The 19,550-nt window shown below is 35.5% G+C and overlaps 1 long non-coding RNA gene across 1 annotated transcript; it reads left to right on the top strand.

The window, feature by feature from the left end:
* Positions 1 to 5,362: 5,362 nt before the first annotated feature.
* On the top strand, positions 5,363 to 12,669 carry LOC127467809 (uncharacterized). Its single transcript, XR_007903316.1, has 3 exons — positions 5,363 to 5,428; positions 10,606 to 10,791; positions 11,202 to 12,669. It is a non-coding gene; the product is annotated as an uncharacterized LOC127467809 (long non-coding RNA).
* Positions 12,670 to 19,550: the final 6,881 nt, after the last annotated feature.

The following is a 19,550-nucleotide window of genomic DNA, read 5'->3' as shown; positions in this document are numbered from 1 at the left end:
TTCCCTAATTGCATGCCATTATTTGTAATTTCTTCTTTCTCTTCTTTAGATGCAGAACTCTTGGCAATGTTACGTTTACCATAATGGACAACAAAATGCAGTTGAAGGAGAAACTCTGTGTTATAACACTGTTAGATGAAGTATTTATTTAGGTTAACATTTCCTCTGGAAAGTTTGGAATTGTACAACAGTGACTTCTTTGCCAAATATGTTCTAACCCATATCTGTGACCAGTTTTGCTTCTGGGACTTTGATTTGTCTATAAGTTATACAGAGTGTAGTAACTTGCAGTTCAGATACGACAAATAAAGACATTTCAAGTTCTTAATTTAGCAGATAGAAATATCTTTTCCATTTAAGTTTGACTAGAGGGAGAAGGACTCTCCTAGAAAACAAAGTAATGAGCCCATAGTAGAAAGGGTTATTGAAGTCACAGGGATGAACAGTGTCTGCAAAAGAAGAAGAAGCATAAACAAAGAGATCTGTGGTGCTAATAAATAATGTGTAGAATGTTATTTTATAAAAGCAAATAAAGCAGGCATACAAAAAGATTAAACTTTTTCTGCTTCATTACAGTCCCACTAATCAACATGGACAATACCTGATTCTCCTAGGAAAACCAGAGACAAATGACAATGAAAGTTATAATATTTCTGAACTAATAAGTAGCAATTTGAATTGAAAATAATTTATGGCTATAGTTGGCAGATTTGTTTGCTAGTGTTTTAAGTCACTGGTTTCCATTTGGACATTGAACCATTGACTGTAACTCTTTGAATGTAGCCATCCAGACAAGTTGTTATCCAACTAACAGTCCACCTTTCAAACTCATATCTTTCCAAATTAGAGGTAAGAAAGCTGTGGGGGACTGTATCAAGGGCCATGCAGATGTCTAGATAGATGACATATGTATATTCTTCCTTCTCCACTGGTGCAGTTACTTCACAGTAGAAGGCCACTAGATTAGTCAGGCATGATTTTCCCCTCAAGAAAATATGTTGCTGTCTCTAATTGTCTCCCTGACTTCCATATGTTTCAACAAATTTTCCAGGAGGATCTGTTCTGTGATCTTACGAGGTACAGAAGTGAAGCTGACTGGTCGGCAGTTCCCAAGGTCTGCCCTATTGTCCTTTATAAAAATGGAAATGATGTTTTAATTTTTCAAATCACTGAGGACTTCACCTGACTGTCATGACTTTTGACATAGGAGGGAGAGTAGTGTGGCAACTGCATCAGTCAGTTCCATCAGGACCATAGGATACATCTTCTCAGGTTCCACGGGCTTACATATATTCAAGTTTCTTATGTGATCTCTAATCTGCACTTCACTTATACTTGACCTTCATTTATGATGGAAAGGACTTCATTCCCCTATTCCCTGACTTATGGTCCATCTTGAGAGATGTGAGAAGAGTGATTACCACTGAAAAAAGAGTCAAAATTATTGTCGAATGAATCAACCTTTTCCATATTGGTTGTCACTCTTTCTCCTGGTGTTTTAAAGACAGTCCAGAAATACAATTCCACTCTACAAAGAATAAAAGTCGTATTTATTCAGACCTTTTCAGATGCCATGGAAAGTTACAACATTGAAATTTCTTCTGGAATGTATCTTACGTAGAAGGTTTTGTCCAACATTTTTATATGTGCACAAAACATGTTTGGTTTTATTTAACAACCACTTTATTTAATAATAATTTAGTGTTTTGCTCAAAAAAAAGTACACTTATTTAAGGTGATATATTAACCTTTTTTTACATTACTTTATCTTATATGTATCTATCATAGAAGCATAGAACCGTGGAATCTCAGAATGGGTTGGTTTGGAAGGTACCTTCAAGATAATCTAGTTTCAGGCCTCCCATGCTATGGGCAAGGACACCTTCCACTAAACTCTCTCAACCTGTCTTCGTAGGAGAGTTCTTCCAGCACTCTGATCTTTGTGGCCATCCTCTGGATGCACTCCAGGTCCACATCTTTCTTCTGTTGGGGATTCCAGAGCTGGATGCAGCACTTCTGATGGGGTCTCATGAGAGCAGAGGGAGAGAATCACCTCCCTTAACCTACTGGCCACCCTGCTTTTGTTGCAGCCCAGGATACAGCTGGCTTTCTGGGCTGCAAATGCACATTCGCAACAACATTTTCTCCTCAGGGCTGCTTTCAATCTATTCTCTGACCGGTCTGCATTTGTGCTTGGGATTACCCTGACCCAGGTGCAGGTCCTTGTTGAACATCATGAGGTTCACAGAGACGGACCTCTCCAGTCTGTCCAGGTTCCTCTGGATGCTATCTCTTCCCTCCAGTGTGTTGACCTCACCAAACAACTTGGTGTCATCAGCAAACTTGCACTTGATCCCACTGTCCATGGTGCTGAGAAAAGTGTTAAACAGCACTGGTCTCAAAACTGATTCCTGAGGAACACTACTCATCACTGGTCTCTCCTTGGACATTGAATCATTAACCACAGATCTTTGACTGTGGCCATCCAGCCAAATCGTTATCCACAGAGTGATCCATCAATCAAATCCATGTCTCTAGTTTAGAGCTAAGGATGCTTTGTGGCGCAGTGTCAAATGCTTTGCACAAGTCTAGGTAGGTTATGTTAGTTGCTCTTCCCTTATCCACCAACACTGTAACCCCATCAGAGAAGGTCACCAAATTCATCAGGCAGTATTTTCCCTCAATTAAGTCATTAAGGCTGTCAGCAACCACATCCTTATTTTCCATGAGCCTTAGCATGGATTCCAGGAGGATCTGCTTCATTATCTTGTCAGGTAGAGATGAGACTGACTGGCCTGTTCCAGCCCTCAAATGTGTGCAACCCCACAGACTCAGTTGCTGCAGAAATCTTTGAGGCATTTAAAATGCCACATAACCAAGTAGGAAGGAGTAACTGTTCTTCTCTCTGCTATTCCTATGGGGAATGTAAAAAGAAAGTTTGTGAGTGCTTCTAATTTACTTGTAAAAACTCATTATAAAAACCTTCACCAGTAACTAGAAACCTGGATGTTTTCACACAAAAATGTGTGAGAAGATGACACACACTTGTAAAATTGAACAAAGAGAATAGTAATTGCTGGTGAGCAGTTACTCATCATGAGAGGCTGAGAGGTTTTTTCTGAAGCTCTGGCAGACCTTTCTGGAAGAATGTCTGACCACAACTCAGGTAACATTACGGTGGGTGCAATAGACTGTATTGTTGTGCTACTTATTCATTTCTACCTACTTGCAGAAAGGGCTTTCATGTAAATGGATGTGAAGGAACAGAAAAAAAGATACATTTCAGTGGCATGATCGTATCAGGTATAAACTGTTTTTGCTGGTTGGTAAATCAATCCAAAAAAGTGCTACAAGCTTATGTCTCTAAACAGCATTTAGGTAAAGAGGATCCCTTGAAGGTGTAACTAAGGTTTACACTGAAACAATTTTCTTGAAGGTGTAATCACAGCTGGAAGGTTTCTCAAATAGAAGTACAAAAGACTGTGGTTTAGCTCCAGTTTTCCATATTTTCTTACTTCTTGTTTGTGGTTTGTTTTTTTTTTTTTTTTTTCCATTTGTAGAACGAATTATTCAATATAGTAAATTTCAGCTCTCATGTTTGTGTACATCTTGAGATACTTTAGACATAAAGAAAATCTCTGCAATGTATCGAAGGGCAATATCCTTGAATTTCTATCAGGAAGAACAATTATCAATAGCTTAGATTACAGTCATTGCTTTGCTAAAATGGAATTTTAATAAGGTAGGGATAAAAACATTTAATTCGCTATGTGAAAGTCTTATACATGAAACATCCCTTTTTAGCTGTAATATTCAATTCCATACAAGCTGTTTAGTAGCTCTTCTTATGACTCCAAAACATAAGTTTCGCATATACAGAACATCAAAATCCTTGCTTGCTTCAGGTGGATTTTTCTGTTATCACTGCTCCCAGAGCAGCCTGTTAAGCTGCATAAATATGCTATCTTTTTTCCAGAGCATAATAGAGTTGTTAGAAGTGATATATAAAATTTACTGTCTAAAAATCAATCATTTTTGCAAGACATATGAAAAAGAAAAGACGTCAAGAGCGTTTGCAGGTAATTAAAGTGGTTTGTGATTTTTTTTTTTAAACTAAAATGTCCTTCATTTTGTGCTTGGTAACTCTATGTCTGCAATGGCAATTCACTGCTTACACATCTGTAACACTATTTGCAATAGTTCTATCATTTCTTATTCTTCTGAATCCAGTTATTCAGGATTGTGAGAAAATGTTCAACATATATTCTAGTTAAATAAAGTCCATCCCTTTTTATGAAAATGGTAAATTTATTAATTCTGTATACATGCATTTCTTTCAACCTTCTCTTTCTTTCGTTACTTGGTCTAAGAGCTGATATTCACTGAAACAAACTCACCTTGGAACAAGTTAAATATTTCATAAGCTTGATTTAATTGCTGTCATTTCCAATAGCTTCTCTACTCAGGGGACACTCTTTTTATAGGAACCCTATTGGATTTTTTACTGTCAATAAAATTTTTCTAGACATCATTAATTTGATTTTAAGGGTGAATGAACCTCTGGAGTTTTTCTCCTGATGGCTGTTAATTTCAAATCTGCAATATTTATTCCTCTTCCACATCTTAGATTCAGCTCAGGCTTAATAAAACAAACAATGGTAAAGGTATATGTACACCTTTAAATGTTTTTATTTGTGTGCCAATCACCATTTTATACTTTGCTATGGATAATTTTTTTCATGCATTTTCAACATGTAAAACTGATAAAAACTAATAATTTAAGAGATTAAATGACCTAATATTAAAAATTATACAGCAGTATCATTTTGGTTACTTCTTTCTGCCTATTTTTTAGTTTAATCATGTTATAAACTCTTTCCTAAAATGAAGTTTAAAAATGCATTCACTTATAGTATGTCACTCTTGTGACATACAATCTTGCAAGATTTTTCAGTAAGAAAATAGCAAATGCTATTAGAACTTGCAACTAAATTCAAGATTCTATAACTTCTTTGGAAATTATTAAATGAAATATTATTTCTAATTTTTCTGAATTTTCCTTGTGTATGCGTATCTGTGTTTATGTGTACGGATAATACATTGAGCCATAAATATTTCTATCCATAAGTTCAAGCAGCAAAACAAAATGATAGTATGTTTGTTCACATCTGCAACAGTATGAAGAACATACACAATTAACCAGTGAATAAATGATCTATCACTTTAAAAAGAGCACTAAACCTACTGTAGTTTAGAAACAAGTAGGAGAGTGACAGAGAAAGAGAAATACAAGGAGCTTATTTAAATAAAGATTCCAATTGTTATTCTTCTGAAAAATTTTTCTTGCTATTTCTGACTATAGAGGCAGACGATTTGGAGTCTGATTTGGAGTATCAGAACAAAAATATGTTACTTTCTGTAAAGTCAGGTGGGTGTTACCTTCTGGAAAATTCGATAGTTGTGTTTTCTGATGATTCACAACAATTTTAAGTCATTTCAGTGACCTTTTAAGTATGATACAGAACAAAAATTAGTTAAAATAGTTTTATGTTTTCCCCATTATTTGACAACTGCAACAAATTATTCACTGATATAGCATAGATATGTGTCTTTGTACACATATAATTGGTCTGCACATTATGCGTGTGTAGAATAATCAACAAGTTGATTTTACATTAAAAAAGGATTTTAAAAATTATTACAATTATCACTTTTTCAGATTTGATCTTAGGCTATTCAAACAGAAGTGGATATCCAAAAATACCTAAATTGCATTAGTCACAGTGTTCTCTACTTTGATTAAGCATCTCACACTAGTATGTCTTATATATAATCCATTTTAAATGTTGTAGAGATAGCTATAAACAACATCATGTGTCCTATAAAGAAGCAAAACATTGAAACACACATCAGTGGATGTGTCCAGATGGAAAATCAAAGGGGTTTGGCCTGATGGATAATATAGGAATCACGTAATCTGAGTGACTGAAGTTCCCTGTGGTTATATATGTTTTGTTGGTTCTGGTCCTTTCCTGTAAAGTCAGATCAAATGTCTTTAGTATTAGTAAGGATATAAAAAATATTGGGCCAAAACCTCTGAATGGGACAAATTGTTTGACAGGTTGTACCTATAAGGTCTTGTGGAGCTTCTTTGAAGAAGGTAGCTCTCACTGCTTTAGCAAGTTGTGTGGCCCAACAAGGGTGGGTTTGTAGACACAAAGAGTTCTCACCAAGAATCTGATGACTACACTACATGCCTTTCATAAAAGATAAATTTGGAATGGGTTTAGCCTGATGAGTTGGACTGAGCACCCTTTAGCAGTTGAAGTGTATTAAGTACTCTCCTGGAGTGAACCTTCTGTTTTAATTTTGTCAAAAAGAGTCCAGTTTGTAATCTGAAATATCTGAAGTTTTCATGAAATAGAATTGTTGTGTGGACTCATGTCTCAAGGTTCATTTTAGCATCTAATAGAAGTTGTGAAACTCAAAAGCAGTTCACATGCACATATATAATTTCTTTGTTTTCCCCCTCATTGTGTTCTGTGAAAATGTTTTAAACATTTTTGGATATCATAACAATTCTTACAGGCATATATGGGGCTAACATATTAAAGAATATGATGCAACATTTTTTAAAAAATATAAACAGATTCTGTGTGCCAAACATCCATAGTATTCATCCAAAAAATTATTATACATTCAACAAATAATTCTTATGCAAAAGTATGGGGTTTTTATCAGCTTTGCTTCAAATCATATTATGAAGTAAATAATATAGAACCATAACATGTAATAGAAAGTCATTTTATATCATGGTGACAAGTATAAATAAATAAAAATTTCATACTAAAATTTAAAAATAATCGACAGAACCAAAGTGTGAAAAATGAGTACTGAAATAAAAGTCAAAGTAAAGAAAACAAATTAGAAAAGAAAACCCAAACCAAACCAAGAAAAAGAACACCCCCCCAAAAAGGGACTTAATTACTTACACGCAATAATTGTGAGCTTTCCAAAAGCAACTTAAAAAAACTCTTAACCCTTTTCATGATGCATATCTACAGTGAGATCCACAACTCTCTTCCTTCTCTTCCCTTCCACTGCTGCTCTCTTTCCCTTCCCTCTTCCTCTTTCTTCTCACTATATGTATATTGTGTACCAGTTCATCCATACATTATTTGAGAACCTTGTGAAAACTTTTGAAAATCCAGTGATTATTTTATAATTACTTTAGGCATAAAAATATAGAAGAAAAACTAAAGAAAAGAGCGCTTCAAAATAATTAACATTCAAAGAAACTATGCTTATTGTATAAATTATACCAGAACTAGTTGCAGCAATCTCATCCAATACTGATAATTACTGAATAATAAACATTTTAAGGAAGGAATAATTTGAAATACAGAATGTACATTGTAACACAACATGTGCTATGTAAATCATATACCAGTTCAAGTAATTACTGCCACACTATTAAACAGAAACTCTAGTTTAATTCAAGCTTTACCCTGACATATGATATTCCAAAATGATACGCAGGTCAAACTGAATTAAAAATGTGTGAGTGTAATATGTTTCAACTAAACAAGTAACTGAAAATTGGAGCTTGTTCATTATTTCCACTATAGAGAAAAACTGATAATGGAGTTCATGGTGTAATACTAAAATTTTTACAGTTTTCATGGTCAAGTTATTAATTCTCTCCTTGTTGTTTAAGGGTTTGTTCCTTTTTTTTTTTTGTCCACAGAGATGGTGATAATTCAAACCATCCCTGTACCTCTGTCTGCACAAAGTACCAACACACATCACAGACTTATAGATGGTTCATGTAGTAAAATTCATGGAAATCTGGTAGCATAAGTCACAGGAAGAATGGATTTGAGGAGACATCAGAGGGCCAGATTTTATTCACATGCCTTGAGCACTCATTGCAGTACTTCTTTAAATGTTAAAGGCCAGCTAGTGTTGTTCTGGAAATATGACATCAACTTATTTTGGTATTCTGTGAAAAGAGAAAAAATAAATTGGGTTTGGAACATAAGTTCCTACTGTCCTGACTAAGTAATTCATACAGAATGTCAATATCATTTTCATACTATTTCTCAAAAACAGAAGATGTTAAACTTAGCCATCTCACAAGCCCTTCATGACAATACTCCCAAATCCAGCTGTAAGGGGACCAAAATAACATAACTTCTATGACTCTAGATAGAAGGAAATTAAATATTTCACTTCAGAGTAGTTGTTATGTGGTGATATTTCACATTTCCAGCGGTTTTTATCTTCAGCAGAGCATTGCATAATATTTTAAGAACTAGAGACAAACTTTCTTCCAATCACCAGTTCAGCCAGAATTATTCTGTCCTTAAACTTCCCCATGGAAACAAACGCAAATCTTTGTCTGTTTGTTCCTGCTGTCTGAAAACCAATGCATACATAGATACCACAAAACCAATCAAATGCTAACCTTAATTGCTGTGAAGATCTGTGATATTACTTGGATAGTGAAGCTCATCTTCTGCTTTCTCTTAGTTTACAGGCTCTGTTTCATGCAATTATGTCTGCTGTTCTATTTTCTCCATCACAAAAGTAATTTGATGTTGGTGAAATAGGAGGCCAGGTCCAAAAGAGTTAACTAAGAAATCTGGGCCTGCTAACAAGCTACTAACATCCAAATGAGCTATACTTGTTCTGTTCTACTTACTGGACCAAAACTTAAAAAAATGGTAAAAGAACAAATAATAGGCCTAGAGGTAATAAATTAAGATGAAGTAGGATAAAGTAGACATTTGAATAGAAGAAACAGGCCAGAAGCCAACCCTTTTTCTAAGCTTCAGTGAGTGGGTCAAGAACAATGGAAAAGAAGAGAGGTCAAACTGAGGAAGATGAGATTAGCCCCTAGACCCACAGGATGAAGAGCAGATCTCCCACCAAAATTGAGGGCCAAGAGAAGCACTGCCCCAAGCCCCGCCTGAGCTCCACCCATACTCCACCTGTTATTAATATGTATAGATAGATGTTGTAATCACTTGAATATCCATTTAATCATACATGAAAATTGTATAAAAACTGCTGATTTTGTGTGAAGCCTTTAAGCAAGTTTTTCCAGCAATAGCTGGCTTGCTCCCAGTGCTGTCAACAAATACCTTTGCTGCCCAAAGATCAAAAGCCTCTGGGCAGTTCATTATACCGAATTTTTCGGAATCATTGGTTTTTTGGTTTTGTTTGCTTGCTTGCCTGTTTGGTTTCTTTAATTAAATATGCCATTAAAGAGGCCAACTGTTTTACTCAGTAGCTTTCTTATGGTTTTATCCAATCCCCAGCCCCAAAATAACAACAGAAGAATTTACATTAAGGAAAAAAATGTTCCATAAATAAAATATCAGCAGAAGAATAATGAGAGGACAGGAGAATTAGACTGAAACCTTTGGACATTGGGTTTTTTTCTTGTTACACTTTTACATTAAAATGTATAGATTAAGACCAATTTTGTGGAGGTATGAAATTCCCAAGAAACTGACTTAACTTTCATTAGCAACACAGTCCACGGTAAGACAAGAAAGAGAATGACAGTTACTGGCCAAAATCCGTATAGACAAAGACTAGAGCTTTTTATGTTCTGGAAACAGTAAACATTAAGTATGCTTATCTTTAAAATAACATATGCCGTTTGGAATCACACTGTGATTTGGATCTATGACAGTATAAGCAAGCAGGTTAAACAGATCCTGTATTAGATCAATTCATATAATTGGGGAAAAAAAACAATGAGGTGACTTCCTGGGTTCTCATGTTAGTAATCTGCTCTGTAATAGAAGCAGTAACTTTTGAAGGGACCTAAGGGTTTAGGATAGTTGCTTTAAGTACAATATGATGCTTTTCTACAGAATAGTTGAGTAGAAAGGATGATAGGCAGCTGTAATGCAGGGGGTGACAATAAAGCAGATGAAAACCATGTTAAACTTATATACAAAAGAGAAACAGGCATCAACCAACTTTGCTTCCAACACTTCAGGGGTGGGACATATACAGCATAGAGAAGTTCTTATATCCCGAGTCCATGAATGAGGATATTCCATAGATTTTTGTGATTGGAAAGGAGCTTTGAAGCTGTCCCTTAAGAATCTGTAGTGTGAGATCTCGGTAAGTGGTGGTCTTGTGACAAATATTGCTCACCTAGGGGTAATTATTTGGTTTAGCCTTTATCAGAGGTCTGTTTGAGCTCAGTTCAGTGTATAGTAGTTGTTCAGCTTCACCTATATAGATGTCCTTGGAGGGCCTACATTTTGCTCTACGGGGCTGCCATTTGAAAAGTAATAGGGGAGACTTGAACATGTATTTCAAGATACAAATATCATTTCTTTAATAACTTTTAGACTTTGGTTTAGCTCATGATGGTGTGTGATTGCTAAGGGTGTACTATCAGTGACACATTTTGATTTTTGTACTAAGTTTTCATATGTTTCTTTCAGCGGTCATTCAAAGATGTAGTCTGGAAAACAGTTTGGTGGTGCAGTTTTCTTTTACTCAGATGAATTGGGTATATCAAGCAAATCTTTAATGTCCTGGTTGTATATCACGGCATTTTTTATGGTTTTTTTTCAGGTGTTTACTGGCTTTTCTGATCTGTGAGATATGTAGCAGTTTGTAGGAGCAGCTTGTAGTTTATCATCTCATGATGCCTCTGGTGTCTGAATTAATAGCAAGGAAGCTGCGGCTGGGGTTGATACAGAAGCATGTCAGAACTGGATGATGGAGAGATGGTAGATATGGAATTCGTGATAAAAATTGGTAAGTCAAGGTTAACACAGATGTTACAGTTGTCATCTAAGGATATTGCAACACTAAAATGTAGTTATTTAGATTCAGTTCCTTAAAAATATTAATGAAATTGAAGGCATACTAGGAACTACTTATGTGCGCTGTCTTGACAGTAGTAGTTGTGAACTCTGTTGAAACTGTTGTTTATTAAAGGTACTTTTTCTTGTGCATAAGAACTTAGCAAATATGAGATAATGACTCACTGATTAAACTGGAATTCCAAGTGCTAGTTCTTAGTTGTTGATGTATTGCACATGGGAAGGACCAAATTAGTAATCACACTAGTGCTTCTGCTACTCAAGCAAATGGGACATTCTACCACTTATGAATAAAATTGTATTTCAACTTTTTATAAATTTCCAGTTCTCCATTTGATACAGCTCTGGTAAGAGAACCTTTCAAGCTATCATAACTGTGAATCCAATGTGGAAGTTGTTTGCTGCTCTTTTGGAATGTAAATAATTTCACCAAAGCCAGAGTCATGAATTGTCTTTCCAACGTTAAGGATATGCTTTAGCAGTCAGATTTGAGACTTTCCAATACAAAAACTTTAAACATCACTAGCATCCACTGGACTTTGCTGAATAACCTCATTGAATAGAGCATTTTGGAGAACATTAATAAATTATTCTACTGAGAGCCTACATTGCTCCCATTAAAGTGAATACCAATGTCTCAGAGTTTAGAAATCTCACGGTTGCAACCATATTGATGTCAACTACATTTCTCTCCTTAAAATAGTGAGTTCTATATCTGCTGGTTCTGTACTCTTCACATGTTTAGAGAACAAATGTAATGAAATCAGGTAACCCTAAGACAATTATGAAAAATATTAGTAAAAGAATAAATGCACTCTATTTATTTATATATCTCAGTGAGAGAGCAAAAGTGAGCAAAGTATTTTTAGAAAGCCAGCAGAGGGTAGTTGTCAAAGCAGTTGCATGGATATATAACTATTAATCAGAGTAAGAAAGAATGTCAAAAACATTATTAGTACTGATAGTTTTGTAACTGGCCATCAACAGAAAACTCTTTCACCTCCAGGTTGAAAGGGTCAAAGTAAATCTACATCCGAGTTGGCAATAAACTGACTATTTTACATCAACTAATATCTGCCTTGCATTAGGGACTGTTATACCAGTGAAGGATTTGTCCTTTGAATAAAACATTAAATCAAAGTCTTTTCTGCTCTGTAGGCATTATGGATAAGATGACATGACTAATAGGAGAGTAATAATGATTAGAAATCTCCAAAGACTTCTGACTTGATGTTTATCAAATGTACATAGTGGATAATGAAAGCAGTTTATAAAGACTTCAGCATCAAAAAGTTTAATACACAAAAAGGAGGTGGGACTTCTTAAGGACAAATATCCTATTCTATTTCAAACAGACTCAAACTCTAGCAAAAACATGGGCTGAAACAGGACATTTCTAAAGCAACTAAGTGACTTTCTGTGTTCACTGCATTCTATTGACTTTCAAAATCATAATTTTTGTGATTATTTAAGTATTTCTAACTAGCAGAAGGAGGTGGAAAAAATGGTCAAAACAGACAGATTTTAGAAACCTGAAACGAGATTAATTTTTCATTGTAATCTAGTTCATAAACAGAAGATGAATAATTTTCCTGTGTTCCTCTGTCATATGTAATGCACTTTGTATTCATGTACATTCCAAAGCTATAGTCCATTAAGCCTATTGTATTTTCCCAAAATTAAATTTTAAAATTGCAAATGTAGTTATGTGTATTGGCCATAATAATTCTGTGAAATGCTGTGGAAATTTCAGTAAGGCTGTATAAAGTTATAAAAATGGAGCTCACAAATAAAGTTGCCATTTACCAGTTTTTAATGGGGAACTAATTTCAATCCTAAACTCTAATTTTTAGACATGACGGCATTTGCAACATGGTTTGAAGTCTTCTAGTTTTGCTGTAAACCATCATCAGATGCAAAAGAAAATTTTTCCAGTATGAAAAAAAAAGTTGCTTATGTCTTTTGTATTCACATATGAGATTCTAGAAAAATGTTAACAGAACCTGATAATAAATGTCATGGAGTTCTGCTTTGTCTATTTGCTTTTGTATTTAAATCTCTTCTCTACTTAAACATGAATACGTCTTTACAACATATTTTAGCATTTTCTTTTCAGATATTTGCCCCTTTGTTTGTTATTATAGCCATTTCCTTTGTGGTCTCAATGGTCTAAACTATTGTAAAGTAAACTTTTTTCCAGGGTACATTTACTGGAACTGTTTTCATCAATCAACAAATTTCCACAATGAGAGAACTCCTAGAGGAGATTGGCAATGACTGCTCTCAGGGCAAGCTCAGTGAAGAACATGACTCAACAGTGACTGAGTGTTGCTGAAATGAAAAGAAAGCTAAATATATCTGAACACACAGAGGACCGGATTGTGGGTGAACGCCAGGATTACGAAACCTGGAAAGAACAGCTTTAGAAACAGGTCCTTCACAGCAGCAGCTCCCTGGAATCGAGTGGAGTGAAAAAGCAGCAATACTCATTTTTTTATTGTACAGGTTTCCCTTGGTCTCTGTGACTGCACAATGATCCCCCCTCACTCAGTACCATATGGCCTCCCCTCCCTGAACACAGACTCCACCTCTGCACAAGCATGATAGACCGTCTCATCCGCTCCTCCCCAATCCCTGGTTTTGTTACTGGACTGTGGCCCCTCTGTAACCCCCATTGATTAGCGGAGCCCTCAAGCCTCCCTTTCCCCCGGACCGTGGCCCAATCACGTTCCTCCTTCTAGCCCTCCCCCTGTGCCCATGTAAGCTGATGGACTTTCAAATAAAGGACTTTTCACCTATCTCCAAGCTTTTTGAACCCTTCAGCCAAGTATTTACATATATTGATAAGATCCTTTGTCAGCCTTCTCTTCTCTAAGCTGAAGAGCCCCAGTTTCCCAGTCCTTCCTCACAGGAGGAAAGCCCCTTCATCGTCTGCTAACAATGTTAAGGTAATGGGTTCAATCCCTGTACAGCCATTCACTTCAGAGTTGAACTCCATGATCATTGTGGGTCCCTTCCAACTCGGAATATTCTGTGACTCTGGATCTTCATGGGCCTTTGTATGGCCCTATCCAGTATGTCTTTCTTGTATTTGGGAACCCAGAACTGGCCACAGTCCTCCAGGTATGGCCACAGGTATGGTTGAGCAGAAGGGAATGATTACCTCCCTCTACCTACTGGCAAAACTAGTGCAGTCCAGGGTACCATGGATCTTCTGTGCAGCAACGGTCCACTGTTGGCCCATGTCCACATTTATGTCCACCAGGAACCCCAGGCACTTTCTGTCAAACTTCTTCCCAGCTGGGTGGCAGCCAGAATACATTGGTGCCTGGGGTTGTTCCCCTTCTTGCATTTCTCCTTGTTGAATTCCATGTGTATCTTGTCAGCTCATCTCTCCAGCCTGTTGAGGTCTCTCTGGAGTATCAACCACTCATCCTGGTACTGTATTATCTGTAAACTTGCTGAGAGTACAGTCTGCCCAATCATACAAATTGTTAATGAAGGTATTAAACAGGACTGGATCCAGTATAGACTCCTCAAGTATACCTCCAGTTTCTCCAACTGGACTAGGCCTCCAACTGAACTTGAAGTCTCGTATCACCCTCTGGCCCCCCCTCAGTCTGTTTTCAGTACATGCGTTCAAACGATTTATAGATACATCAAGTATTAAAGATTTGTAGAAATATTCTCCTCTTTTCTGAAGTGTTTAAATTGGATGATAAACAAAAGACATTGTAATTAGCAGCTCAATAGAGAAAAATATATATGATTGCCTGACTGCCCTTGTGTATAGAATAATTAGAAAATGAAATGAGAAAATATGGGAATGGAAATTTTCTGTTGGTGTAATATTTATATTTATCTAGTACCATATGCAGAGAGTGATAGGAAGAAATATCATATACTTCTTCTTTTGTGTAGATAAAAGCATCTATCAGAGACAAAAAATGAACAGAATAGTGGAAAAAAAAATTCTTTTAAAGAAACATTCTTCTTTTGCAAGGCCTAGGTACATGGTTTGCAAACTCATTTCCACTGAATTTATTTAGTCAAGACTGGTCTCAATACAAATCATTAGCAAGACAGATTTAGTAGCACTCATCCGAATACTAGTGCTAGACAACATATTCCAGGCTTTTAAAGACAACAGCATGAATCCAAGACTGTGGCTTTTCTGGGCTGAAGAGTAAGGAACAGATGTCAGGAATGGTAAATGCTACATGACTGGGGAGGATCTGCTACATTTTGAAAACACTAAAAATATACAGTATAAGTCTTCCATGCAACTCTTGATATATCAGGTCTAACTGTGAAACAGAAAAGCAAGCAAGCAAATGACTGGTAAAAATATACAAAAACACTGTAAGGAAACAAAGGATCAACCCCAGATCTTTAAGTTTTGTGGTTTAACTCCAGCTGGCAAATAAGTGTCATCCAGACATTTGCTCATTCCCGGATTGGGATGGGGAAGGGAATCAGAACGGTAAAAGTGGGAAAACTCATAGACTGAGATAAAGACAGCTTAATAGGTAAAGCACACAAGCAAAGCAAGCAAGGAATTCATTCACTTCCCATGGGCAGGCAGGCATTCAGTCAACCCCAGGAAAGTAGGGTTCCATCATGTGTAATGGTGACTTGAGAAGACAAATGACATCACTCTGAACATACTCCACTTCCTCCTCCTTCCCCCAGGTTCATTTGCTGACCATGACACCATATGGTATGGGATATCTCTTTGGACAGTTGGGGTCAGCTGTCCTGGCTGTGTCCTCTCCCACTTCCTTGTGCACCTCCAGCTGCCTTGTGGGTGGCGTGGGGTGAGGAGCTTCTAGAAAAGGTCTTGACTCTGTGCAAGAACTGCTCAGTAGTAAATAAAACATCCCTGTGTTTTCAGCACTGTTTCCAGCACAATTCAAAACACAGCACCATACCACCTACTGAAAAGAAAATTAACTCTGCCTTTATTCCAGATGGGAGCGTGTTCGGTGTACACTAAATTAGATCTTACATTTTAATTTCCTCAGAGAAGAATCTAGTTTGTACACACTGACACTACTTTTCAAAATAAACCATCAGATGACAAATGAAGATCATGTGGTTGTCTGCACCAAAACTGTGTTGTTGATTGGAGCTAGTTTTTCACAGATTTTTATCCAAGACTTGTGAAGAACAGAAGCACAGATTGGCATATGTCCTCAGCAATTACTTAAAAAAAACCCCTAGTGGGATACTTCAGACTAATTCTCAGTTATCTCAGATTTATTTTGGATTTTCTTCTTTCTTATTTTTTGGAGGGCTTTTTTTTAATTTTTTTTTAATTTTATTCTTTTATTTTCTCTTTGCAGGAAAAACCCACACCTGTGAGCAGAATTAAGACTATGACTCTATAATGCACTAGTGGAACTAATAGTAGGGACTGACTTAACTAATTTGACATCTTTATTTGTAATCATTCTTGAAATATGGCTTCTAGTAATGTAAATCTTTCTTCCACTTTCGATTTTCAAACAGGTTCCTAGAAGCAAAGATACTTGGGATCTGTCAACCTTTTTTGCATAACTAGAAGTAGGGTATTATGATCTTGGACCAAATCTACATCAGCATATTTAACCTTGTAAACATTCATGTCAGAACTGTTTTGCATTCTACCAGTCCATATATTTTTCCTGAGTTTCATAATAACCTTATTTTATCTTTGCAATGTCTGTGTTTTGGTTTTTTCCCTCTCGGTGGCCATTTTTTTCCCAGAGTTATTACCATTATTTTCTGTAGATTCAGTAAGACTCTTCTGAAACAATGATAATGTTCTCTGGATGAAATATGTTATTTCATTTTTTCCAAGTCCAGTGTAGTTTTTTCCCCGAAGAAGAAAAAAAACTTATGTTGAAGCAATTTAGCCTGAACACATTTTATATATAATTTCAGAAAGATGGGTTTAATCCACCGATATTTTTTTTAAGAATGGGGCATCTTTTTTCAGAGGAATGGACTACAAAGGCAATGAAAACAGTACTTTAACTTCTGAAATATCAAACTGATGCAGCAGTTTAGCACAGAGTAAAGCATGTTATTTTATTTTAGGAATATGTAGATACATTTTATTATGATGCCAGTAAAACTTGAAAATACGTAATCTATCATGAACTCATCCCCTCTTTTCCTGTCGTTCAAGTCCTAGCTGGATTGAATATAAAGAATACTAAACAATCACATATAATGCAGTAAAATTAAAGGTTATAAATCACATGTGCAGTTCATTAACTAATATGAGAAAGAGAAAGCAAATTACTAGTTTTAAAGCAGGGATCATTATGCTATGTGTTATGTCTAATTATTCATTCTCAAATTATAGAGAAGAATAATTAAAAAATGCTTTTACATACAAATAGATAGTACGGTGTCACCGTTGTTCAGTTTAAGTTAGACAAACTCAAATGACAAACTACATTTCAGAGTGACTAAGTATTAAAAGGAGGAGAAAAAGATGGATTTAAATCAGAGGTTAGAAGCAATGAAAATACAAAGCTAACATCAGTTTTATTTAACTGCTTTTTGAATCTTATGGACTACCTTTCATTTTAGAGCCACTCTAAGTGATTGTTACTGTCACGATGATTTGTGTGGTTTGCTGAGTTTAAAGTCAAATTTAAAATGCTAAAATTTCACATAAAATCCTCATTTCAACTTTTGAGTGTTCATACTTAGAAAAGACTCAGTCATTGCAAACAGCTGATAAACTATCTACTCAGGTAATTCAGCTCATGTGTGGCAAGTAAAACTAAACTGTAATATCTGATCATAATGTTATTTTGTAATCTATGAGGAATAAATTGGAGAAGGATTACTATAGAATCACAGAAACATTTAGGTTGGAAAAGACCTCTAAGATGATTGAGTCATTTATAATGATATAATGATATGTTACTGAAAATTGCATACATGTTTAACTTCATGAAATATTAACATGGGGTTCTGTTTCAGGAAGTAAGATTATTTAAATCATTGCAGGACTAATGTCCAATTATTAAGGAAGCAGTAGGACAGTAGAGCTAATCTTCTTCTCTTAAAAATTAATTTAAAATAATTAATCTGTTCTCAATCAGACCCACTATGCAGAAGAATGTTTTGGTTTTTTGGCTTATTGGATTTTTAAATTTGTTTAAGTCCTGCCCAACCTTCAGTTGGAGTTACACACTGCACAATCACACTAATATTACATTATGTATATATATCTTGATAATTGTCATTCTATTTCCCAGCAAGTAAGGTGGCTGCAGTCCACTTCCTAGTTACCAGCAACCAATTCACAAAAGATTTATTTTTTTTTAGGAGAGAGAAAAGTTTACGAAGGCTAAAAGAGGGATTAAAAAACATAGAACAAATGAGTTTTATTTTTTTTAATTACAAATCACTAGCATCTTATTTTTCTATAGTTTTTGCTTTTTTGACAGACCCAGCAGTATCATTAAGCTGATAAACAACATATGAAAAGTATATTTCTTAACGTTGACAGACTCCTACACTGATCCCAGCATTAATATTCTACATTAAAATAATTTGGCTTTTGTTCTCCATCTACATGCAGTCACATTTTGTTGTTGATTTTCAAAACTCATATGTGAGTGTGGTCTGTGGAGTGGAATTAAAGTTTTGAATTAATTTTTCCCATGTTCCAATAAAAAATAATGCAACTGTTGTTAAGAGTGTGTTTGAATAAAACCTTATTTTTCATTTCTCCCCTTCTTATAATGTCAAACTTGGACCTGTGTCCACTTTATGTATAATAATTCATGATGAAAAACCTACCACACAGGGTATATATACATAAGACAGCAGATAGTCTGCCTTTGTTTCCATGTGCAGCAAACAACACTCAAGAGTGAAGAGCTGCTGAATACTAATCTGAAGAATGAAGAGAAACAGAACAACTACAGATTCAGAGGCTTTCTCCTGTTTATGTAATATACGAGAAAAAAGTAAACATGATGTTTGCTGCCATAAAGATATAATGTTGTTATTATAATCTTATTACATAATAATTGAGGATAATCAGAAACCTCAGTACAATACAAACAGGAGTGGATACTGGGCTGAATGGAGAAGGTCATTCTTGTGACCAAGCTATAACTGATGTATTACAGTAGTAAAAGAGAAGTGATGTATGCTGATAGCTGACAGAGTTTGAATTAAAGATGGAGTAAATTGTATAGACAAAATGAGAAACTGTCTGGACAGCTGCCTGAACTATAAGATTATTGAACTGAGCTAAAAATTCACTTTAACTTTGTCTAAACTAATAGGCAACCTAATATTGAATGATATTATCTCATCTCGTCTGTATGTCCAGGCATCATCTGTTTGTCCAGGTATCATTTCTGCTTGCTGTTGTTGAACATTATTTCATCTGTCTGTATTAAGACTTCATAACTATCCAGGTTTTTTCTCTTTCACTCAGTCAAGCACCTGGCTAAATTACAACTGAGTTAATGAGAAGTCCATAGTTTACTCAAGTCTCTAATGAATCAGGGCATGATTCACCTCATCTAATTTTAAACATCTGCAGAGTATTTATTCATCTGACCTATTTTACACAAGTACTTTGCAATGAGATAAACCTCTCTTTTGACATGTTCTCTTTCCCAATTAAACTATAAAAGCTTATTCCAAATCAAACTATAACTGACATAACTC

Source organism: Manacus candei, unplaced genomic scaffold (genome assembly GCF_025592945.1).
Source record: "Manacus candei isolate 608988 ecotype Guabito, Panama unplaced genomic scaffold, ASM2559294v1 h1tg000014l, whole genome shotgun sequence".
In the NCBI taxonomy this organism is placed as follows: Eukaryota; Metazoa; Chordata; class Aves; order Passeriformes; family Pipridae; genus Manacus; species Manacus candei.
The sequence above is the reverse complement of the archived record's forward strand: the minus strand, read 5'-3'. Positions and strand labels throughout refer to the sequence as shown.